At 37.2% G+C, this 26,472-nt stretch overlaps 1 protein-coding gene across 8 annotated transcripts in view; it reads left to right on the forward strand.

Annotated features, from left to right (window-relative positions):
- Window positions 1-26,472, forward strand: part of LOC113514846 (calcitonin gene-related peptide type 1 receptor-like) — a 108,670-nt gene that overhangs the window by 44,238 nt on the left and 37,960 nt on the right. For 7 of the 8 annotated variants that reach the window (XM_052897298.1, XM_052897296.1, XM_052897297.1 and 4 more), the window contains one exon: window positions 18,252-18,281. The exons of the other annotated variant lie outside the window; for it this stretch is intronic. The gene's annotated coding sequence lies outside the window, so the exon portion shown is untranslated. The remainder of the gene's footprint in view (window positions 1-18,251; window positions 18,282-26,472) is intronic. 8 annotated transcript variants of the gene reach the window in all.

The following is a 26,472-nucleotide window of genomic DNA, read 5'->3' on the forward strand; positions in this document are numbered from 1 at the left end:
ATATATATATATATATATATATATATATATATATATATTGTCGCTGCCCTCCTCTCCAACCAGCGCCGTTTTCATTGGTCCTTCTCCCGGTAAAATTATTAGATATATATTTAAAAAAAATTAGAAATTATAAACATTTTTTCAAATGGTTCTCACAAGAGGTATGGCAGCGGCACAAAGCGCCCTAGCGGATCTATTCGTTCCTCCCTCAGAGGTACCCGCCGGCGTTTCCCATAATATTAATAATCTTAGTTCGCGTCATAGTCCACATCGCTCATCGACCTCTATTCAATCGCAACGACTTGCCGCGAAAGCATTACATGCACGTCGTTTAGCCGAATTAGAGGCCAATCTTGACCGCGCCGCAGCTGAGCGGGAACGCGCTGCCGCTCAGCGGGAGCGTATTGTAGCGACTCTAGAACTAGAGGCTGAATTAGCGGCTATTGATAAGGCCGCCAGTACACGCTCACAATCGTCTAGAAATTCTAGAGTAGAAAAATGGGTGACCTACACTAACAATTCTTTCTCTGAGAGACAGATCAACTCGGTGCTGGCTACAGAACGCGAGCCCGTGGTCTCGCCTGGCGTTTGCCACCGGTATGGCTGGTGTCGCAGCGCGCGAGCACGTGCCCCCTTTCGCGCCTGTTCAGTCGGCATTGGAGACGCATACGGTATTGAAATTGGCCGGGCGCGCGCATGAATACTCGCCCGGCACCGCCGGCGTATCAGCCGCGGTGCGCGAGTGTGCGCTTGTTACCGCGCCGGCCCTAACTACCCTTAAATCTTCAAATGTCCACGGCATGACATTCTCTCAGCACTGCGGCTATGGATAAGCCTTCAACGAAGCCCGCGAACTCCACTTCAAGTTGCCGATGCCGCCTATTCATAAATCCCATACACGTAAACACACTTTAGGTACACAAAACATATCATTTGATTGTACACAAAATAAAAATAAGCTCATAGCCTTTAACACTCTTCATCATCAACCCAGTGATTTCTTGAAGTTGGCTGAGCTTACTGATGTCGCTCGTGGGAACAACGGAAACCCTAATTCAGGTAATGTAGTAGTTAGTCTACCTATGTTTACTGGTTCGCCGCCTTCCCATTGGCTATTATTATTATTCAAATCATCATTTTTAAATTCCAAACATTTGTTCATGGCGACGGAAAGCATAGGTCTGTCGAGCTCTCTCTCTGCTCTCCGTGGAGCCGCTCGTGACGTTGTTATTTCTCTTCTGGCTTTGTCACAAGACCCTTCTACAAGAGCAGTTTGGTCAGACTGACCTTCTGATACGTCAACTAGTATCACAATTTTGACGGTAAGGAACTACACCAGTTAGCTTGTGTGGTACACAACTGTGTTCCCACAATAAATATGTTAGTTTCTGTGAAGTTCCTCTACCCAGAGTTATTGAAATACGTCAACGATGGCGTATGTTATACCACTATCTCCCCAAAAGGTAAGGTAGTGTCATCTATCGTAGCTACTGACTTATTCAAAATTTCTACTGTAAACGATAGACATGGAAATTTTTATCACGAGTTGCCTCGTAGCCGACCTAATTTTATCCAATGCCTTTCGATGCCACCAAGAGGTAAGAAAAAAGTAGAGGGTGAACTTGCCTCTATGACTGTGGCACACGTAGACAATTGGAGCTACAGACGGCTTACATGGCTACTCGATTTGCAACTTATATCGTGGAAGCACACTATCGAAAGTTTTATGATTTAGATGTCATTGGCACTACAAGCCAATGGCACTAACAATTTCGGTGGTCGTCTTAATCATTTAGACTGATGAGTTCGGTTGATTAGGACAACTGTTTGTGCACATTATTGTGCCAAGATTTTTTGGTTCTTATTAGAAAAACCTCTAAATTTCAAAATTATAAAGCGCTGCCTCCTAGATTCCTTCTAAAATTTTGTCTCCCTTTTTAAATAAAGAAATTTCGGAGGCTGAAAAGGCGCCTTTTTACAGCAGGTCATTTCTCAACCAATCAAGAAGGTTTAAAAACCTAATCTTGATGTTGGGAGAGGATGATTCTATCCTTATTGTTAATGTTTATATTGAACTGTGTAATTTATATTAAACTGTGTAATTTTAGATCCTCCCATGCAGGAAGTAAACCCACTTGTCTTAGACTGTCGAATGTCTGGTCACGGCAACAATGTAACTGTCGTCAACTTCCTGCGCGGGAGATATTTCATAACAGTAGTGTTCTAACATCAGGTCTGTTGCCAAATAATGTTATTGTTTTTGCATAGTTATAAAGCTACTCCCGTTGCGCCACAATTTGGTGAACTTCTCAGCGACAAGTTATCGCATCATCGGCGTTCTTTTTACCGGTCTCTATTACTTTGTCCCGGTGGAGGTTACTATTAAATGCAAGCGAGAAAAGTGCCAGGTAGCTGTATTTACATGTCTCACCGCCCGAGCTGTTTACCTGGAAATCGTGAGAAGCCTTTCAGTGGATGCTGCCAGCATGGATTTTAGAAGATTTATGGCCCGTCGAAGATTATTTCCGAAACGGCTAACGGTTATTTGTCGGTGCAGCGAACTTGCCAAGGTCTTTGTTTTTATGGCCAACAATAAGATTGATTGGCTGTCTATTTGTCCAACAGCACCATCAATGAGTAGCTCCTGGGGACGTCTGTTCAGATTTATTAAGGACACTTTTTCTATAACTTTGCTACAGAAAACACCAACGGAAGAAGTACACCCAATTCTACTACTAGAAGCAGAGGTGCTAATAAATCCACGTCCAGTCCCAGCAGACTTTGAGAAGCTGCCAGCTCTCAAGTGTTTCATTTGCTGTTGGATACTCCATCGACTGAAGCTGTTCGCCCCATACCGACGCAGATTTGTACCGCCGCCACAACAACAAGATGGAAGTTCGATTGACATGGTAATATTGCTTTTGTCGCCTCTTAGATTGGTGCTCTGCACCGGGGCGTGCCATGTTGGCGACAGACCTCTTTTTATATAATTTACCTTTTTAGATTTATATTTTTATATTATGAATATGTCTTTTGATATCTATTTTTCTACTTGATTGACATTATTGTTGTTATATTGTATGAAGTGTGTACGTCTAAGAAAATATACTGGTAAGCCTCTCTTTATAATATTATTTTATTATTGTCGCTGCCCTCCTCTCCAACCAGCGCCGTTTTCATATATATATATATATATATATATATATATATATATATATATATATATATATATATATATAATCCTTGTTCCTGGTCTCTATTTTTAGAGTTTATTAAAAAATATTCTATGAATTTCTTTATGCAACTTAGATAACTAATGGGAAGTGCCAATGGTCGCCTATAGATTTACCAGAGGGAGACTGTACAAAAGTCGTTTACTTAGGCACCTCTATCCCATTCGTGTTTCAATCGTAAAGCAGTTGTATTTGCATGGCTGTGTTTCGGTTTAAAAGGTGGGATATGGCGTGAATTTACAGGGTACAGAGGAATAACACCTGAGTCCTCAGGAATGGCAACGCATGGGGGGTACCATGGGCGAAACAGTATACTCTGTTATGTCCATGGTACTGCTCATGTCTATAGGCGACGGTTACCACTTTCCATCATTTTTCCGTCAGCTTGTTTGTCATTCTAAGACAACATAGTACATTAATTAAAACAACATAGTACATTATGACGTCCATAAAACGCCGCATGCGTTTTCATTACAGAAAACTACTCTATGCTGAATTTCACGAAATGAATTAATAATTTGAAGTAGTGATTTCCTTTTTGTAATAAAGATATAACGGCGGCAACTCAACTCCGGACTCGCCTGACGGACGGACAGAAAATATCAGCAATTAAATTGTTTTCCATGATAAATGGTTTACATGACAAATGAGTTCCGCGACAGCGAACCGTTATGAAGGCTGCGATTGAAAATGAAAAGAAGACTTCCACTGAATTCGTTGCCAATATCCGCAATACTGTGCAGTCATCGCAAGAAGTCATTTTATTCTCCATTTCAAAATGATATATTAATTGTTCTGGTTTTGTTTTGCCAATCCTTATGCCCCGAATGTGAAATGCTTGTCTGGAGTATTGTTATTCAAAAGATATGTTTACTTGTTTTGAAATATTGCTATTTATCGTTCAGGGAACATGTCCCGGTCACGCGGACAAAGTCAGGGGTGAACGCTAGTAGTATTATAATAACAAGGAAGAAGCTTTTCAATTTATTTTTCTACAATATACAATTTCTTGTCTATACTTAGAGAAAGGAAAGATTTTTATTATTTGTTTGTTTATAATGCATAAACTCAACAACTACTCAATCGATTTTAAAAATTCTTTTACCTATCTTAAGCTACCTTATCAGCAAGTAATATAGGCTATATATTATTTTTGAAAATTCTGTTTACCCATGTGAAGTGGGGCCAAATCCATAGTATCATATAACAGTATTTCTTTCTCTCTCTCTCTCTTTCTTTCTGTCTTTTTCTCTCTCTCTCTCAAAAAACACAATTTCAAGTAATTCTTTACTCAACTTACGAATATATAGAAACAGTACCCTGGACAACATAAAATGTACTATGACGCCGTACTTCCACTCAAGCGTTTTCATTCCCGAGGAATGAGGTGTTGAACAAGTAAATATAGTTGCGATGCGTCATGATTAATCATTAGCGAATGATGTTAGTGTGATGTAGGTACACGTAGGTGTGGTAGCCACACGTTCGATTATAACTTCGATGATACACTGGTCGATGAAAAACTTTTCCCTTTTACTACAAGTACACAATGTTGGACATAAACTTGGGATCATTTTACTTGGACTTCATTCTTTTTATATTGCCAACATAAAAGCTCTCGGCGTTCACGCGCCAAGTTCGTGTAATGTATTTACCTTGTAGGCGCTCAGTTATATTTCTATACCTTTATTAAATAAATAAATATATAAGTAGTTACAATCTGAATACACTTCACCGATTCAATAATTAAGTACTTGCAGTTTTGTCGGAAACGACTTCTTCGTATTATTATTCTTTGTATTTTACTCCAATATGTATTTTTTTTTATTTCTAAATAATTTCTCTGATATGTCAGACTTCTAAGTACGTTTAAATTATACTCGTAGATCAAATTTAAATAGAAATAGTATGCAATTGGCAAGACTGTGGCAACAAATATACCATGGGCGAAACAGTATACTCTGTTATGTCCATGGTACTGCTCATGTCTATAGGCGACGGTTACCGCTTTCCATCAGGTGGGCCGTCAGCTTGTTTGCCATTCTAAGTTGTATAAAAAAATTTTTTTTCAACCGACTTCAAAAAACGAATTACGTAGGCTACATATTATTTTCAAAATTTAGAGATCCATTCGAAAATTACAATAATGTAACCAAATAAAGCTATTATAAAATACTAATATATCTTCGTATTTATGTACCCGTGCGAAGCCGGGGCGGGTCGCTAGTCTTTATTAATATTACAGGGGAGCACAATTGCATTGAGCAATACGAATAAAAGTCAACGAAGTGCGCGTAACATTAAGTTTAGTGTGGAAGTTTATAATGCGAAGCCATTGTTTGCAACAATGCTACGGGACGCGCCTGCCGCGATGCCGCCGCGTACCAACACCATTGGAACGCGAGCGACGTGGTTTCAATTGAACGGCGCGCGAGCGTGGATGTTTGCTCGCGACGGGACGGGGCGCTTGCTGTTTCATCTCTCCTTACGATACGCCACTATAAAGCAGCTTTTAATCGAATTCACCCGACTGTTATTTACAACGATTACGTTTGCACGGCCGTATTTTCTCCGAGCTGCGAGTATTGAATTGTGTGTGTTAAGAGAGAGATTTAAGGTGGAAAAGGGAATAATAGAAGTTGATTAGAAGGTTTTGAACAATTATTGCGTTAGTTATTGTCCGCATAAATTGTTTGGATGGCATATATCTATAAACGAATGATTGATCCGACCTTAAGGCAGTCTGATAATTTGATACAGATACAAAATCTATTAGAATATTTATTGCTGGAAAATGTTGCTTCTTGTATTAGGCGAAAGGAAATGGCTCAGCTAACACCGCGAGTGTCACAGTGCAGTGTGTAAAGCTACACAGCGCTGGTTTTCAGCAAGTCCTTCACTTAATAAAAGATAACAAAATATAGACGTGTACAACCGTATTACACATTAAAATAATATATATATTTATACCAATACAATATTTAACTCCAACACACCAAATCTGTAAATACGAGTAGTATAAATTAAAAGAAACCTGATAGATTTTCTGATGTTTGCGAATAAATTCGTTTCTATATTTAATATTTGAAATATTCATCATCATATCAGTCGTCTACTGTCTCCTGCTGAACGTAGACCTCCCCAAAAGGGGGATATTGCCAGTAGTTGCAACGCTTGGCAGGCGGATTAACAATCGCAGTTAATCTCTTTAAGAAGGGCACTGCTGCCCATCCCTCGACCTTTAAAATCCTTTAGTCGCCTCTTATGACACCCACGGAAAAGGAAGGGGTGGCCCATTCTATGCCGGGACCACACGGCAACTGAAGTATTCGTGATAATTTCAACAAAACTTGGTTACTTTTTCATTGTTTTATTGAAATATATATGTATATAATATGTATTTATACAATATTACATCACTGTGATACAGTATTTATTATTTTGGCTCGATTATTACACCATTTTAATTAAAGCTATAGCCCGACTCGGCTTGATGATCAAACAAAAAGCAATCGTAATCTATAGATATTATTGATTAATGTCGTGATACTCGTAGAACAAAATTGCACCGCGTCCGCAGCGGGGTGACGAGAGTCAATCGGTTGTCATTAGACACGATTGCTACACTTAGTTCGCACAAAAAGATGCCAATTTCACGGGATCTCTGAATTATAGATCGAGGATTGACTAAGGCTTGAAATCTGTGACTAAATTTTATAAAACCTAATGATAATTAATTTGATTAGTTGACTGTAAGAGATCCCTTTATGTGATCAGATCAAGGAAGGGGTAAGTCAGCCATTGTATATTAAATCTTTAGATGTATTCCGTATGAATTATGTACAATAAATATTTTACAATACAATACAATAATTAGATATCTGCAGTGAAGTGTGAACGGAGAAGGTAAACATAATGTCGATCCGAAATAATTAGAATGAGTACTAGAAATGGTGATGATGAGTGAAAATGGAGGTTCACTCGTCATAAATACAATGATTACCAATAAATAAAGTGTCGTTCAATCATGGGCAATCGTTGTACAGCGTAAATCAGTTGAAATTTGTTTCGCGCCATGTAGGTAATTTGCTCGAATGCTTACAATAATGCATTGGTCATACTGCTATTGTTATATAAGCATGGTTGTTGTTCAACTAACCTCTTTTTAAGCATAATATTATTATACTTATTTAGCATTTTCATCTTTACCATATCAAGTTCATAGCACATGAAAGCCATGTTTTTTCCAATAATATTTATTATGAAAACGGAGAGATGTAAAAGAAAGGGAAGACCAAAGAACACGTGGCTAGTATGTGTGATAATGTTATTTTTGTAAATAGAAATAAGCTCAGGTACGAGGGCTGATAGGGATCTGGGAAGAGGAAGATGTACTGATCGCAAATTAAACAGGATAAATATAAAATTATATGATAATGGTTTTGTTTTATTATCACAAATGATCATTTGTATATCCTTAATTCTATCTATCTATCTATCTATCCTATTTAAGAGCTGCGCTCTTGTCGGTGGAGCTCTTGCCACTCATTACAATTTTCAGCGAATCTCTTCACCTCTTGATACGACACGACACCAAATCCTTCCTTAATCTGCCAGATGTAACTATGCCTTGGCCTCCCTTTTCCTCTCCTTCCTTCTATCTTACCTTCTATTATAATGTTCATAAGTTCGTCGTGTCGTATCTGGTGTCCTAATATTTTTCCCTTCTGATCTCAATTCTTACTTTAATATTAATTATAAATATGAAAGTGATTTTATTTGTTTGTTACCTTGTAGCGTCTTAATAGTTTAATCAATCACTATAAAATTTTATATACTATATAAGATGCAGAAGGATATAGGCTGCTTTTTCCCCGATCATACGGACAAAGTCGCGGGCAAAAGCTAGATGATAGAGATATTTTTAATGCAACTTACTAGTAAACAGATTTCATTGTCTACACTGCAACACGTGTACACCCATAAACCTACTTTAATTTACCCCTTACATGTACAGTTATATCTATTTCTGTATTTAATTACTGCAGTTGTGTTAAACAGACAAAGTTGCACTTAGCGACTAAATATTTTTAGATTAAAAGTGATTTTAATTGTATTAAAATGTTTACTTTCATTTCTTCTAACTATAAACTTTATAAATATTCTTACGGCCTTCTTAATTGTTAGACTGGCCGCTTAGAATCTCTTTTTATATCTCTCTTTTGTGATACTGAGAGATATCACTGGAGTGTTGCCATTTACACTCCAAGCCTTTACAATCTTTTTTTAAGGATTCGGTACTAAAGTCTCTAGGGAAAACCTCAGTAGAAATTCAAAGAATGCCGAATTTACTTTTGAATACATCAAATTTCGTATATCATAAATAGGCACAAAATTATACAGCAGTTTCTCCTTATACATAAAATTGAATTTACATCACCGATGTTTAATAATTCATTTTTTATAAGAATTTCGTTAGCTATAACTCAATAATAAACTGAACAGTTCATAATTCTATTGGAATGCTGCAAGTTATATATAGAAGAGGAGGTTTGGCTGTAATTGATCATACAGCCCGAAAATTCTTTTTTTTACTGTCACCTTTCAACATAGGTGGTTTGTGGAGACAGTTCCCTTTGTTGTCAATATCCTCCCGCGTTCTATATCTTGCACCAGCGCAGCCATGCACCACCGCTTCTGCAGCTGGTAACCCACTTAAAACCAGTGAGCCAGGATCTTATAATAAGTGATAAAAACCCGACAGATTAAACCCTAACAGTACCTGTGGTAAGCCCTCAAGTAACGGTTTTACACACTACAATGTATAATTACATCTTTCGTTACCGCCAACTTCCTTATCGACACGTACCATTTCATAGTTGATATCGTTTTCCATGAAGCTAAAATAGTTATGCATGGAACAAGATAGCTATAGAGTCCAGGTGCAGACTAGCAATAAGATTTAGCTAGTAAAATACACATATAGAATAATAGAAATTAAATCCTTAATCAAAATTGTAACTGTAATATTGATAAATATTATAAAATTCTTGAGTTTCCGTTGTTTAAAGACGCGAGTGGGACACTCGATCAAGGCATACGAGTACATTCCGTCCTGAGCTCCGAGCCACCTAGTTACACACGCGATCTTTACACTCGCCCGGTTTTATTAGAACACATTCCGGATATTGCCCCCGAGCTTTGAGCTCCGTTCGCACAATACCTCTGTGCCTGAATATTATGGGTACAATGCAATCTGCGAGGATTATTTGGTACTGAGATTACAGCCGACCGCGCGGTACACATTTCGCGTTATCGCATTTTGCAGATTTATACTGACACGAGGTTATATCGCCTGCCCCTATTTATAAAGTCGGATACGTGTAGTACATTATATGTACATATGTGATTTCATTAATAAATACAGCTAGATATAATCTTTCTATGAATCAAAACAACTCTTATGTAGAACTATTTCATACATATGAGAAAGATGAACAAAAGATAAACACCCACTTTGACTAGATTGCTATTCGGAGACGATAACCTGAGATTTTGTAATCTCAATACAAGACTGTTGTTCTTGACTTGACATTCTTCTATCTAGACAACGATAGACAAATACATATGCGAAAATTATTTCAATTTCAAATGTTACATAGTGTTTGTTCGAAGTTTGTGTTGAACCTCAAGATTTAGTTAATGTGTCTGTATTAGCATAATACAGGCTGCGTGGGCGAGTGGCGCCTCATCTGTCGACTTAATGAAACGTGCGCCGTCTCGACACACGTGTGGCGGCCCGCGGCATCACGCACCCCCCCCCCCCCCGCGCCATCCCTCACATGCCTCACACCCTCGGATGTCCTGCAAATATTTTCTATGTACCCGTTTATCAGTGTTGACGGTCTCTGTTTACTCAAACTGCTGGACGTCAAATTTACATGGATGATTCCGATAATGAACATATTATGGTATTGACTTAGCATTTAAATATTAGTCATAGTTTAAAATAGCATGTAACACTGATGACATGGCTGCTAGTTAATTTTAAACTTTCGCGTTGTTTGCATATATTTAAATACACTGTCGGGATATAGCGCGATGAAAAATTTTTGCAGATAAATGGTACCTATATATTATACTTACTTCTTTATTGCTGACTTTTTTTTTTTTATACAACTTAGAATGGCAAACAAACTGACAGCCCACCTGATAGAAAGTGGTAACCGTCGCCTATAGACATGAGCAGTACCATGGACATAACAGAATATACTGTTTCGCCCATGATACCCCCCATGCGTTGCCATTCCTGAGGACTCAGGTGTTATTCCTCTGTACCCAGTAAATTCACGCCATATCCCACCCTTCAAACCGAAACACAGCCATGCAAACACAACTGCTTCACGGTTGAAACGTTTCCATTTTTATTACATTATGTCCCGATAGGGTATTCAGATTTGGCTGCTGTTGCTGCCCAGAACAAGTTGAAAATTCTACTGCTCAAATTTACATTAAATCTTTCTTTAAAGGCAGTTTGTAAAGTTAAAGGAGAAAAACTTCCTAAATCGTTTTTCAATATTTTAATATCCTGTTTTATAAGTGAATGACATCTAAATTACTTTTCAAAATAACAATTTTATGTATATTTTAATTATAACTTTTTTTTTATTAAAAATTTATTTAAATATCTCTAATTTCTATAGAAGTATAAAAATAGACGGTACTTTTGTGCAGTCGTACCATACCGACACATGAGTTATCACGAGTATAATTTATTTAATTTATTTATTGTTTATTAAGCACATTACAGAAAAATGTTTCGAACAAAAGGCAGATTTAATACACAAGTTGTTGATTTTCACCACCTTACAACAACCGTACAATGCCGTAGGTGTTGTGCATGATCATGAGCGGCGGTAGTCACTTAACATCATGTGAGCCGCATGCTCGTTAGCCCCCTGTGTTGTAAAAAAAAACAAGTATTATGACGCTGGGGCATTAGTCGTCGCGCGTTATTCAGAGAAATACGTTTATTAGACACTGACTTTTATCCGCATACCCGGCTTATGTTAATTGTTGTATCAGCCGTCTGTCCACTGCTGAACATAGCCTCTCCCATAAGGAGGAATTTTGCCAGTAGTTTCCATGCTTGGCAGGTGGATTGGCAACCACAGTTTGGCTTTTGGTGATGTTTTAAGTGAGCAGTAGTGTGCTCATCCCTCCACCATAAGCTCCCTCGCCTCTTACCACACCCACAGGAAAGAAAGGGGTGACCTATTCTATACCGGGACCTACACGGCGAAATATATTGCTGGGTAAATATAAATAATATCTCCTATTTCCGTCTGTACCCCATGTAGTACATATATACCAAATTTTATGACTATTATTTGACAACAAACGAACAAACTCATTTTCACATACATAAAATTAGTAGGAATAGTTATCTCAGTTCGGTAAAACTGTTACAAATACACCATAACAATGTAAAAATAATTATGTCTAAAAGTTTGCTGGTTAATTTATAATTAAAATACATCAGTTTCTTTTACTTGGCTCGTCTGAACCCTTCAGCTGTTCGAGCGTTCTATATCGTTATTTATTATTAACTTATTAATTTCCTGTCAATATCATTATGAGTATAATTAAATCCCCCCGCGCCTCCCGAATGCTCCCGTTCACATCCCGTTCCACATCAAAGGTCAGCCGCCACGCACTGCGCCCTCCGAGCTCCACTGGTAAAATAACTGCTTTTAATTGGCACCCACTTATTTGGAACTTTTAATTAATGTGAATATACTGGAATAAACTCTCTCTATCATTTCTCGTGCACGTAAACGTAACTGCTGTAAAAATAAAAGTATTCAGGTTGCAATACTCGTAAACAGGGTCCAGTTATATCTCTGTATTTCAACGACTCTTTCCGTCATAGTTTGTTTTGTTTTGTACCGAAACAAACATCTGCCTACTCTATTATAAAATCTCACATAAATTCAATTATTTTCTCGAGACTGACAGATACAAATCTAAAAATAAAAATGATCGATTTGGATTCCACAGTCTACCTTCATAGCTATTTTAATATGCAACCGGGAATGTCAAATAAGCTGACAGCTCACTTCATGGAAAATGAAAAAATCAACGTACATACTTTCCGACCCTGGCGTTTATATTGTAACTAGCTTTTACCCGCGACCTCTTTCGCGTGACCAGAATATGTTCACTGAACCTGATAGCTTATGTCTTTCTCCATTCTATATAGTACCTTCGTCTATACCAAATTTCATAATGATTTAGCCGTTAAAGCGTTAAAAGATAACGAACAGACTCATTGTCACCTTTATAATTTATAATAAGATAAGGATTATTCCAGTGCCATTGTTGATATTCTCAACTGGCGCATTATGCACTGCCACGAACATCTCCTCAGACAACAAGCTTTTATCTCTCATCCTCCGTTTGTTTACTAATTGCAACGGAAACTGTGAATTTGTAGTTGTACTTCACAATAAATATAAGAGTCTTTCAAACGAGCTGCTTACGCTGTAATCTCATCTGAATAAGCAGTACTATATTATAAACATGCCGTGTACGCAAATTTTTGGAGGATTAGCTTGAACAAAATGTGTACCTATTGAAATAAAATAAAATAAAATAAAACACACGTAAAGACAATTTTTATAACTTTTTTTAACTGGAAGAATATAGAATACTATTTAAGCTCGGGAACTTGATTAGTTGGGCATATTTTAATTAGGCATTTGAAAACGGGATCTAGACAAGTAGGAATGGTTATAACTGAGATATCCAAAATGGCTGTGAAAACAATTATTTTTCACATATATGCGGACGTCTGCAACACAAGGGGTGTCTTGTGCGCGTTACCGACCCTGGAGAAACCTTAATATATTATACTAAACTAAGTATAATAAGTATTCACAAATACGAGGAATTGATATTGAAAAAAACATAATGCTTAAGATCGTAAATCCTAGAAATTTGAAAAGTAGCAAGAATTATCGACAGTGATCAACAGTTTGTGAGAATTTGTTGAATAAAAAGAACTGCCTCTACAGTAAAAGGTTTAAACTTCGACATATAAATATGTTTAATATCCTTGATGATGCAAGAGTTTATATTCACCGTAACTGCTTGGCAGCGGACGTAGAGAGCGGCTGCATAGAATTTTTCCGTCTATTCATTTTATTGCTCCATTCGAAAAGTGAAATCGTAAAGATTAGATATGTCAGATACAATGTACGCACTTACTTTAATCTCTCTACTGCCCACATATTTCAAAGAATTCCAACTGTATGATGAAAATGTAATTCTGAAATAATATACGAGTTGTGTGCGGCCAACGTGTGCGATCTCCACGTCCACATGTGTGAATGTTGCGCTGTAGCTTTATATTTGTATAACTGGCGGCGGTAAAACGAGAGTTATGGCCGTGTTTACTCTGCCTAGCATAGCGTAGCATAGCAACCGGCATGACATGACCTGAAACTTAAATCCTTGATTTTTACCATCTGAAGTGGTAATTAAATTGGCGTCCTGCTTATGGTGAATAATAAGGAGAGTTTTGCCAGTAGTTGCCACGTTTGGCAGGCGGCTTGGCAACCGTAATTAGGCTTTTATGATATTAAAACAGAGACAGAATCTCTCGACCATTAAGTTTCTTCAGTCGTCTCTTAAGACATACACAAGAAAGGTAGAGGACACATTTAATGCTGGGGCCACACACCAAGTACATGAAACATACTACAAATGCACATAAAAACATAATTTTAGAATAACTTTCTAAGTAGAAGAATAGAAGATACTCCTCTTGGAGTTCCATGGCACATCTTTTACTCTTGTTAAATGATGTATTAAGCCTCTCGTTTAAGTGATTGTTTTGGCTTACTAAAACAACACATACATACATATAATATAACCATCACGTCTGTTTTCCATTAAAACAATACATTCACCAGTATCTTTATGGTAGATGTATGTAGAATAATGGTAACAGAATCGATGTAGAGAGAGCTAAGTAAACGAAATAAAAACAAAGTCCAGATATACCTTCCAAAATGCAGTTCATTTGTTATCAAAAATTAAAAAGGATTCTAATATTTGTTTGCTTATTTCGGTTTACTGTTTGTTTTTCCAAACTTTCATGTTTATAATATTTGTTTACACTGTGATATTAGTAAAACAATAATTATTACATCCACTACTCGTTTCGAGTCCAAACATACAAAAGATGTATACATTACTCAAAAACATACGTACGGCGCTAATGAAAATGTTTATAATATTTTGGTAATGTAATATATTAATATTATAAGCACCTGAAATAGTGACAATGTGATGCAAATAATTTTATTATATTAATCTTATATTCACTATTTTTCTATATATTTTAATATTATCTACCAACATTTAATGTGTATTTTTTTATATCACAAAGGTGGTAAACAAGCAAGCAGTGGCAACAAGCCCGTGTGATGGTAAACGGTCACTGTAGCCTATAGACGTCTGCAACACCAGGCGTCCATAGGCTACCGTAACCGTTTACCATATTTTAATATACTCTTTTTGAAGAAGCGAAGAAGAATGAAGAGGAAGAAAAAAAAATCAAAGTTCTAAATAAATAACAATGATTTTGATAGCAGTTTTCAATAAACTATGATTAAATAAACTTTAGAGTTCCTTCGTGTCTAAAGTTAACAGAGTTTTATTGAAACACCCGGTAATAAGTTGTGTGGCAGTTTCAATTATTCTGCGAGTAAACACGGAAGTTGGCGTATACAGATCTACGCATATAGTCGTAGCTGCGCTGCCTGTAGTTATTTGATGGAAAGCAGAAATTATAAAGTATCTCATACTTCAGAAATCGCTACTTTCAATGAAAAAAATATTTTATATAAGTACTTTCCACATTGTGCAATTAGAACAGACTAGTTACCTCGTCTGCGTGGCGAGGATAACAAGTGTTTTTTCTTATTTACAAATACTACATGTGTATCAAAGAATATAACTATTTACTTATATAGAATTGATATAAGTAAATATAAAGTGTCACCCAAGTACATTTTTATCATTTTCAATACCACTCAAACCCCATGAATACTTTCGCGCGCCGGCCGTCCAAAATCCACGGCAATTATGCCTTACTGCCAAATCTGTTTAAGTTGAGAAAGTTTATTCGGTCCCTTGATTATCTTTCTTAACTCAACAAAGCCGTCATTTAAAAGATGGAGCTCATCTGCGCTGCGGTGTTGCGCCGAGAGGCGGTGGTGGGCGAGGGCATCTCGACCGTGTCGGCGACTCCGTAGCGCGCGCCTACAAACTCTTCTGTCTAATGAATTAACCTTTTTACACGAACGGTTTTTCCACAACAGAAACTGATTCATTCTTAAACCATTATAGTCGTTCCTAAAAAAATATCAGCGTTTTATTTCCTACATTAATATTCGTTATCATATCAAAAATTCGTAGATTAACACTTACAGAGTTCCGCGACTGACTCTTGGCCACAGCAGAATATCAGTGTTTTGCTCTTTTAAAAGCAATAAACTGAGCTGTGACCATTTTGTGTTACTATGGCACACGCATGAAGGAAGAGTAAGAAAGGAGATTGTTAGTTTATATATTTTGTTTTTGTATTTTTTTTTATTTGTGCTTTTTTATTTTGATTCCTTTGTCTCTTTTGCTGTGTATTATATGTATGTTTTTTTTTTATTGTAATTTGTGTGCTGTAAGTAATGTAAATAAATTATCTATCTATCTATCTATCTATCTACAGCATTTTTTTTAATCTAACTCGTATAAAAACACATGGAAGTTATCAATAGTCATTATTTATAATAAACTATAGCTGTTTCTACTTACATTTGCTTGACTTCATCGGGATAAAAGTAGTTCATCTTCTTCTTCATTGATTACGACTGGTGACTCATTCCATAATTATAACAGTAAGGAGTGCGAACTGTCTCTACAAGCAATGGATTATAACTGGTGTTTCATAGCCAGCCCCCTAGAGCCAAGCTTTTTTTGCAACTTAGAATTACAAACAAGCTGACGGTCCACCTGATGGAAAGTGGTAACCGTAGATCTATAAACATGAGCAGTGCCATGGACATAACAGAGTATACTGTATCGCCCATGATACCCCCATGCGTTGCCATGATAGTTTCTGAGGACTCAGGTAATATTCCTCTGTACCCTGTAAATTCACTGCCATTTCCCACCTTTCAAACCGAAACACAGCCATGCAAACTCGACTGCTTCACGGTAGAAACACAAATGGGACAGAGGTGCCCAAGCAAACTACTTTTATACAAAGTCTCCCTTTGGTGTAAGTAAGTAAGTAACAAACGAATTTCTCAATAAAATAATAATCACAACCAACTCTATGTTATTATACTCATATGTCAATGTCCACTTCCTTGTTTTTTCTTATGTGAACGATAAGTGAAATGATTCTATCATTAGATTCGTTATGTAATGACGCAATGAACCCGCTGGTAGATGGGCAGAGCAGCGTCGAATCAGCAACAGAAAGCATCCGCGGCGGGAGAATCGTCCCTGTAGCATGAGCCTAAACGAAGTTGATATTAATTGAGTTCTCTCTGCATTTATTGGTTTAACCGAATTGGCAATAAACTTCTATTGCCCTTTTGTTTCACTGTTATTTATTGGCCGTGGTCATTTAAACTGTATGAGGATGAATGGCGACGACTCAATTCGAGGCTTGTAAACGATCTCGCATTAAGTCTGGCGTTTTCACATTCTCTGAGCAATTCCCTAAATGGCGTACTAAATAGAGAAATATTTCAGGCATACCTATGTTAAACGATAAATGAGCACAGCCACGATTATTATTTGAATATTTTTTTGTATGTGCCTATCATCAGAATGAGTGATGGCAGTCCATTCGAACAATGCTCGACTCGGTCCGGGGGTCCAAGATCGAATTTCAACATAAACCTCTAATGTTTGGACTATTTAAAAATTATTTTCACTTGCTTTGTGATGCACGTAAACCCATCAAACAGTAAGTAGTGGTCTTCGAATACAATGGCGGTGGCTTGGTAACTCTTGACATCAGTGAGGATACAGTAACTACCCTCGCATGAGTACTTTGAAAGGCAGGATATGGTAGTGAAGTTAGAGGTGTGAAATTTACCAGAGGGTGACTTTGTACAAAAGTCGATTGCTTGGGTACCTCTGTCCCATTCGTGTTTCTACCGTGAAGCAGTTGTGTTTGCATGGATGCCTGTAAATTGACGCGATATTCCACCCTGCAAACCTAAATTTGAAGGGTGAGATATGGCGTGAATTTACACGGTACAGAGGAATAACATCTGTGTCCTCAGGAATGGCAACATGGGAATGGCATGAGGGATATCATGGGCGAAACAGTATACTCTGTTATGTTCATGGTACTGCTCATGCATGCATACGAAGATTACCACTTTCCATCAGGTGGACCGTCAGCTTGTTAGCCATTCTAAGTTGCATAAAAAAAAAGTAATTTCCCTAAAAAAGTATCATCATATCGTCATCATATCAGCTTTTAACTATCCACTGCTGAACATAAGCCTCCCTCTAGTTTTGCCAATAGTTGCCACGCTTGGCAAGCGGACTGGCAATCGTAGTTAAGCTTCAAAAATGTTTAAAGAGGGATGCTACTACTCATCTCTTGCCCGCCTTAGTCATCTCTTACGACACCCACGGGAAAGGAAAGATGGCCTGTTCCATGCCGAGACTACACGATAAAATAAAAAAGGATAGTTACATTTAAATAAATTAATATTTACAACACACCAATACGTGCTGTGAATATGAATACCATCACTACAATAGCGGCGCCCCGCAGGGTCACACGTGCGGAACCTCTTATCTCCGTTTCAGTTGTAATTTCAAGAAATTCCTTCGGAGAGATCGCTTGCGTTACACGAGCCATACAATTTATGCGAAGTTTCATGTTTCTAGATCTAGCACTTATACCTGCCGTTTTTGTTTCAGAACACATACAAACTTTGGCCGAAGGATTTGGTGAGTTCAGTTGGAATTTTATTCTTATTCTACTGAATTAGATTTTATTTTGCAGAAGTCCATATTACTGCTTGTTCGATTACAATTATTTTGTTTAGTTCCGCTACTATTAGTATACGTGCGACTGCCAATCAATCCACCTCGAAGGTTGGCAGTCGATTTGAAATTATTTTATTTATTTATTTATTTATTCATTAGTACAAATATGTGTACATGGCGGACTTAATGCTAAAAGCATTCTCTCACAGTCAACCATAGGCAAGTGTCAGAATATTCGAATGCGGTACTAGTAATTATTGATATACATACATACTAAATTTACATATATAAACGAATAAATATATATAGATAACAAATATACTTACACATATATGACATATACTATATTATACACGAAATTGAGAATAATATAAAGTACTTAGTAAATTAAACAAAATAATTCTATTCGGATAAGCAGTAATATCATAAATGTAAAAATAAGTCTGTTTATGTATTACTATTAAATCCGCTAATAGGCTTAACCAATCACTGCAATTTGGCATACACGTACATATGCAATGGAGAAACATATCCTGCTCTCATAAACGAAGTTGCGTGTAAGAGCTAGTCTATACTCTGTATTAATATTGTAAGGAGGCAAGATCTGATTGTTTATATTAGATAAACTCAATAACTACTAAACTGATTTTAAAAACATTTACACCTATGGAGAACTACATAATCAGCGAGTGATAAAGGTATGCAAATAAATAAATATAGTAATCACCACAAAAATCACAATAATGTATTAAAAAAAAATTGCGTATTAAAGTTACGAGTACTATAAAAGATTAATTTATCATTTCATGTACCGGTGCGAAGCCGGGGCGGGTCGCTAGTAAATAATAAACAGAACTACCGACAGGCGGCGCTAACTTGGAATTCGCAATACCGCTGACAAATCTTTAATTCTTTATTCTCAAGTCCACATCCAAACATAACCACAGATTCCTGTCAGGTTTTCAAAGGTACATTGGAAAAAATCCCTTTCAGGGATAAGTCCGCCGATGTTATTCCGTATTTTACGTATCTTTATTATCCTTTATACCACACTTTATAGTACAATAAAGAGTTACCGACTAACAAAATCTATTCGAAGCCTTTATTACATTTAGGTATATTTTTAAATTACGGCCTCGTTGCCAGGTGGTATACATACTTAATCTGGCGGACCCGCTTAAACTCTTTGTGTCTCTTTTTTGTAACGCTCCATGATGGTAAGCACTGTTAATAATTATTAATCCGAGCGACATCAGTAACTTCACCCTTTTCTGTGTTGGATTATAAACATTTAATCATCTAAAAGTTTTATGTATACAATTTGTCCCCAAAATTCATTACGCTTTACTTAATTAAAGGTAATGGCGGCCATTTGTTGCTAGCAAACCCGGGTGCATTGTATTTTGTTATCTCTTATGTTTCATTTAAACCAAGTTTCATTATAAAATCTTATACCTGCAGAAGTCAGAAGCGGGCTCTTAACCTATTAATCTGTAACCTTTCCTAGTAAGGCGATCAATTCTAATACTGAAATGTATCCCAGAAGATATAACTCAATCGAAGACATATTTTATGTTCCAATGCTCTTAATATAAAGAAAATAAACTAAATTGAATCAAATAAGGCCTACTGGGAATAAATAGTTCCTTCTTACTGATAAGCTTCCCTTTGTGCTTTATTTTTGCTCTATGTACTTATATTACGTAATACATTTAATCATATTTGTATTTTAGAATAAAATTTTAGTGTTTACATTGTAATATAGGAATAACAAATGCTTAGGTTGGAAGATGTGTTCCTCCCTGACGTAAGAAAAATGGCGACTTTATGAAATGATATGAAATGAAAGTAAATGATGTGAAATAAAATGAATTTATTTTGCTAGAATGAACGCAATTTTAAATGAAGGAAGTTTACATTTCCTGTATATATTTTACCTCTATGGTCGGCGTGCAAATTTTTAACAATATGAGAAATTTACATATATTATTTTTTACATTTAGTCCTTACCATCTTCATTTGAAACTAACAAAAAGTAAATTCAGTCGTTTGCAAAAATTAATATTAAAATCGGCTCAGAATAAACAAGAATGCCGCGCAATACAAGAAAAAGTACACACGAATTGAAAATCTTTCGGATGTTACTGAATAATTTTTTTAGACTCATTTCTTTATAACTATGTTTCGTTATGAGGTCGGTAGGTAATCATTCTCAAGAGGCCATTATAATGCTGTAAGGCAGGTCTTTAAATAGATTTCAGGGGATAACGCCAACATCGGATCGTCTCGACCATTAGCCACCGTGTTCAGGCCGCTACTATTATTCACGGCGAAACTGTGATTTGAATAAGAAAGCTCCTTATTATACGCTCGCGTTCTGGAGGTAGATTTTCATACAATACGCACGGGGCCGGCCGATCAAAGAACAATTCGACCCGGGGAGCGGTTAGTTTTTCTGATTCCTTGTCGGAAATTGTTCCCGGGATGAGGAGCTTCTTAGTTGTTACCGTAACTTTTCGCTTGTTAACATTTGTAACACGCTCACGATCGACGTGTCAAAACATAATGTATTACAGTCAAACGGAACTAAGTTTGGGGACTTTTAGTTTGCAGTCGTATTTTAGCCGGTTTTATATTTCATATTATTATTATTATTATTTCATAAAGGTAGTGGCCTATGATTTTTTTAAGTACCTTCATGACTCAACATATTCGTCAATAGGGAATTGATTACAATGATTTTTCATAATCAGATAGTATTTACTCGCGTGTTAGCGTCATACTAATATGGTTACAATATATTTTTCAAAATCTTTAAGTATATTATTGTATACATAAATAATTACATAAAATAAAAAGTTGTAACTTATTGAAATTTTAGATTAATAAATGCCGACCAAATGAAAACCAAACGAATGAGTCAAATGGAAATCTTTCAACGTCCTTTGGAAGAAATGTTCTGCTGGACAAACTAGACACTTATTTTAAATGCACTGTCGGTACCTAACGTGATGACAATTTTTTGCAGGTAAATAGTATCTATATACTTACTTCTTTATTACCGACGTTTCGACGTGGATAGCACCACGTCGTAATCACGACAGGATAGTGTATTTAAAACATGTGTAAACAACGCGAAAGTTTAAAAATAAGACATTTTCCCTCACAGAGATAGTCTACAAAATGTGTTTGTCATTTTGTGGACTATCTCTGTGGAGCATCCTATACTAATTGGAACTATGGGAGGCACGTCTTTTGGTTTTGAATACTTTTCTGTGCTACGGTAACCACTTACCATCAAGTGAGTCGAATGCTTGTTTGCCCCTCAGTGGTACAAAAAAAAAACATGTGCAATGTCATTGAAGGAACTTTAAAAATCTTGTAATGGTTTCATTTTCCTCCCGTAATTAACTACTATATCGTATCGAAACAACTCTCGCGCATGTAACATCGTATCGTATGTACTCGTATGGATACAAACGAGTACTTGTCGCTTAATATACGCCAACTATATATATTAAGATTTGTTGAGATAAAAACATGTAAAAACTTTATATATATGAAAAATATACATCCCTCACGTCCGTCCCAATCGGAGTTCGAACCCCGTGATTGTGGCCGTAATAAAAGTTTTTATGGCGCTCGGGAAACGTGCCCAGCGCCAGTCACTGCCCTTCATACAAACATCGCTCTCGTCTTATATTTTCACGCTCCATTCAACATACAGATGGCGATCGACAATCGATCGTTGTCAACGCACTAATCGCATCGGTGAACCGCGCCCTGTATGTGTTTAGTAACCCCAGCCCCGCAACGATGTTTTTATAATCACAGATGAACGAAAATGTTTACTGAAAGCATGTTACGGAAATATATTCTCATCTGTCAAATGACAGCGGAGACGGGCACCGTGTAATCTATTTATTATTTCTAATATTAGCGGCACTCCTGGGAATATAATTCGACCCAATATTTTTGTACACATTTTACGGAGAAATGGCAGGACATTGAGATAGTAGTGAATGGATAAACCATTGAGATCTACCCACAATAGAAAAGCAATTACTTTTTATGCTACAGGAAATGAAGCCGGACGATCCTTCTAATACAAAGTGGTGAACGCCGTTGGTAGATGTCATGCATTGTATGTGTTTATGCAACTTGAAATGATAATCAAATTGATTGAAAGTGATAATCGTCGCATATAGATGTGCATCAGCATCATGGATATCACAGAATAAAGATATACTATGATGCTCAAGATGTCATAACTTCACTGCCACATTTTACCCTCTCTTGGATAAGTCGTTCACGGCATTAATATCTATAATACTAATACATAACTTATATGGACAAGACATTCAAAACTTGGTAAATGTTACCTGTTAACGAGCGGCCATTATCACGCGTGCATTTTGTACTGAAAACATATGCATATTTTAGAATATATTAATGTACTTATGTTATTATACTATAATAGCTGTAAAACCATCCAATGCAAGTAGTAAGCCTTTGTAATGTTTTGTTTAAGACATAATGAATGGGAAAGCCGACGCCGTCCCGCTCGCGACCACGCGACGCCGCCAATTAGCGCTCAAGGCGTCACATGTTACGACGTCTCCGTACGTGCTCCGGCCGCAAACAGTCCGGCAAGGGCGACCACGCGCGCACCCACACACATACACACAGACGCGTACATGCCGCGTATTCATATAAACGTAACCCCAGAGAAAAACTCTTTTAACTACCTGCGTACTTTCTAATTAAATCATAATTAAGAGATTAGTGCTTTCAATAAAATTTACTAGTCCCATCCCATCGTACTATCCCAAAATAGGACAGATTTAAATCTACAAGCAATAGCAAGATATTGTATAAACATATTCAAAATTACATGCGAATCATCACACTAGAGTTGTAAACCTTCTCCTTTATAAAGAGGTCTGAAAATATATTAAACATTTGACCTTTTAATAACGGGAGTTAGTCGAGCTAAGTATTAATTAAATAGAAACCGAGATTTGAATATTATAACAGATTTGTTGTAGAAGCATCATAAACAGGAAAGTGCGAGGCACGAGTACAGGCGTTAGCGAATTCCTTATTACTTTCGTCTAAAACGGATCAGTCGTGTCAATGAATAACGAAGTTATCCCATTGAGCCGTCGCCGGCGCGGATCTGATTCAATTGAATTTCTAAGCGAAATGGAATGAAATGCGACTCGCCTCGAATTCGTTGGCACCGCGCCGTCTCGCAGCACGCGTGGCGCCGCTGTGTCAACTATAGTCTCCAGTCTGCAGCACTAACACTAGGAGGGGAGAGGGACTATTAGTTACGGGGACAAGCGGTCCTTATAATTCAACCTGCAAGTTATCCTTGATAATTTTTGATAATTCATCACGGTAAATCATGACCTGCTTTTATCTCATTGATCATCTCTTCCTAGTATAAACTGATAATACAAGTGGAGATTGGAAGGAAAGGGATTGTTAGTAATGGAGACTAAGAATCCCATTGCTAGCAATATACCCAACCAAGTCGACCTCTACGCGGTTCCTCCTGGAAACTAACAAGGTTAATTCCTGATGGATTCATCATGATGGGCTAACTGGCCTGTTTTCATTCTCATCGATCACCCTTCACTGGTGCCCCGCCAGTGTATCCCGCTAGTGCAGGCGGGGTTACCATACCATTTTCACACATCAAACAATACAAGTGATGAAGGATTAGCATTACATTAGCGTCATATAAAAAAACGACTACTAAGTCTCTGAAATAGCTACGATGACTTTATGTGCCCTCCGACACACGAGGGGATTGACAGTAATTGTTTTTAAATGGCCCAAACATGCACTTGTTTAGGCCGGGATTCGATTTTGGTATTCCCGGATCGCAAACAAGCATAGTCTATCTGATATGTTTGTAATGAAATCTAGCCAAATTTTTATAACCGTAGAAAGGGGCTATTTACAGGTCGTGGGGTTAAATGGATTTTTTTAAATAAAAGATTTAATTATCTACGTATATTTTTTAATCTAGCAATGAATAGAATATTTTTTGTCACCTGGTAACACAACGACCATTGTAATTTTTTTTTAATTTTTGAGGTAATAGTTGACCATTAGACGAGGCAGCAAGTGTTTTAAAAAAAAAGGATTTTCGCTCTTTTTAGTGGGTATCTAACTTTGTCTGACACATGAAACGTAGAAAGGTATGTACCACGCAAATTAAACTATGTATACGTGTGTTTTCCGTAGATTTCAGGGGTGTATGTTGCTATTTTATATCTCTGTCGAGCTAGCTACTGTTTCTACTTTTTGTGATTGGGGCTAGCACATTTCTAGTACGCATTGCTAATAAACTCATCCAACTTCATCCATTAATCCGTACGTCTCAATACTTGATTTATGGTGCTCCGACTTGACTGTTATCTGCTCGCACACCATTTAACGCCTCACAAAGTTAGTGTAGAAGTCCAAAGGGTCGTTATAAATTCATTACAAATGAATTAATTATATACATTCAATTAACATAAAGGGCGAAACTTGTGCATATTTGATATTGCAAACCAAACGCGATACAGTTTCCTACACGTACTTTTCACATATTTATCAACTAGTTATCCGCTCGCTACTTCATACTGTTACAACTTTAGCATATAGACATATTATTGCTGAATAGCAATATGATTTATTTCCATTTAAATCAGCAGTATTATGCCTGTATATAGTCATACAAACTCTAAATCAGTCAGTTGTAGTTTAGCTAGCCAAATTACTGTCCAGCTACGGACCTGGTTTCTGCCCTCCGGTCTTGTCAGTAAAATTAACTAGTTGGATTTATCATCCAGGCTCAATAAAACCCTGAATTAAGGGTCTTGCGCGTCGCAAGTCAAGTGGACCTTTAAATTAGTAACAAGATCAGTGTTTTTTTTTTATACAACTTAAAATGGCAAACAAGCTGACGGCCCACCTGATGGAAAGTGGTAACCGTCGCCTATAGACGTGAGCAGTACCATGGACAGTATACTGTTTCGCTCATGATACCCCCCATGCGTTGCCATTCCTGAGGACTCAGGTGTTATTCCTCTGTACCCAGTAAATTCACGCCATATCCCATCCTTCAAACCGAAACACAGCCATGCAAACACCATTGCTTAACGGTTGAAACACGAATGGCACAGAGGTACTCAAGCAATCGACTTTTGTACAAAGTCTCCCTCTGGTAAATTCTATTAATGTGATATGATTTTCATTCCATCGTCATAGAGTATCCATGAGGGGATCGCTTCATGCAAACATCTTTCTTTTTCTATTTTCTTCTGAGGAGAGAGCTCTGCCCGCCACTGAGATGTTAGGTTATGACAGTATTTGACATTAATCATACAAAATAATTCAGAAAACTATTTTATAAATTGTCTAAATCTGAGATTGCACTTGGAAAGTAACGTGTTTGACGTTGCATTTCAATGCAATAAAACTGAAAGTGAATGACTGTAATCCCATATGAGGCAGTCAGAGCGACTGCGTGCAGGGGGAGAGAGGGAAAACCGTTAACAAATGCTGAGTCAGAACTGAGAGGCATTTATCAGCTGTTGCCGTTATGTTGAATTAATGCCCACATTTCTCCGAATATTATCAGCATGAAGGATGGTGATTATTGCAGCCCATCCTTCGTCCGCATAATATTTCGCCACAAAGTGCCTCCCTACAACGCATATGGGGTCCTAGAGAGTATAATTTTAATAAAATTACGAAAAAGTTGTAATAACTTGATAATTACAATAACAGCAATAAATCCAGCCGTGTCCGCAGTGTCAACAGTGTCCACCCACAATTATGTTGAGCAAAGTATTATCCATGCTCCTAATACCACAGACAATAACAACGCGTCCCACCTGCCACTTCCCACTTGTAACAACAATAAATTTCATAAAATGCGAATTTATCACCTGATAAGGAGATTAGCGCGGTACCTATTGTTAACGGAACGGATGGTGTGTAATGCCAGCAAAAGGGTCAATTGGGGATGAAGCTGGATCACCTGAAATTGAAATTCTGGTCTGCTGCGCCCGCCGCGCTCGCTATCATAATGTAAAATGCTGCTGGACGATTTTAAACAGAGGAATTAGTGGTCGCCTTTTGCCACTTA

Source organism: Galleria mellonella, unplaced genomic scaffold (genome assembly GCF_026898425.1).
Source record: "Galleria mellonella isolate WM207_F2 unplaced genomic scaffold, CSIRO_AGI_GalMel_v1 utg36, whole genome shotgun sequence".
Taxonomy (NCBI): domain Eukaryota; kingdom Metazoa; phylum Arthropoda; class Insecta; order Lepidoptera; family Pyralidae; genus Galleria; species Galleria mellonella.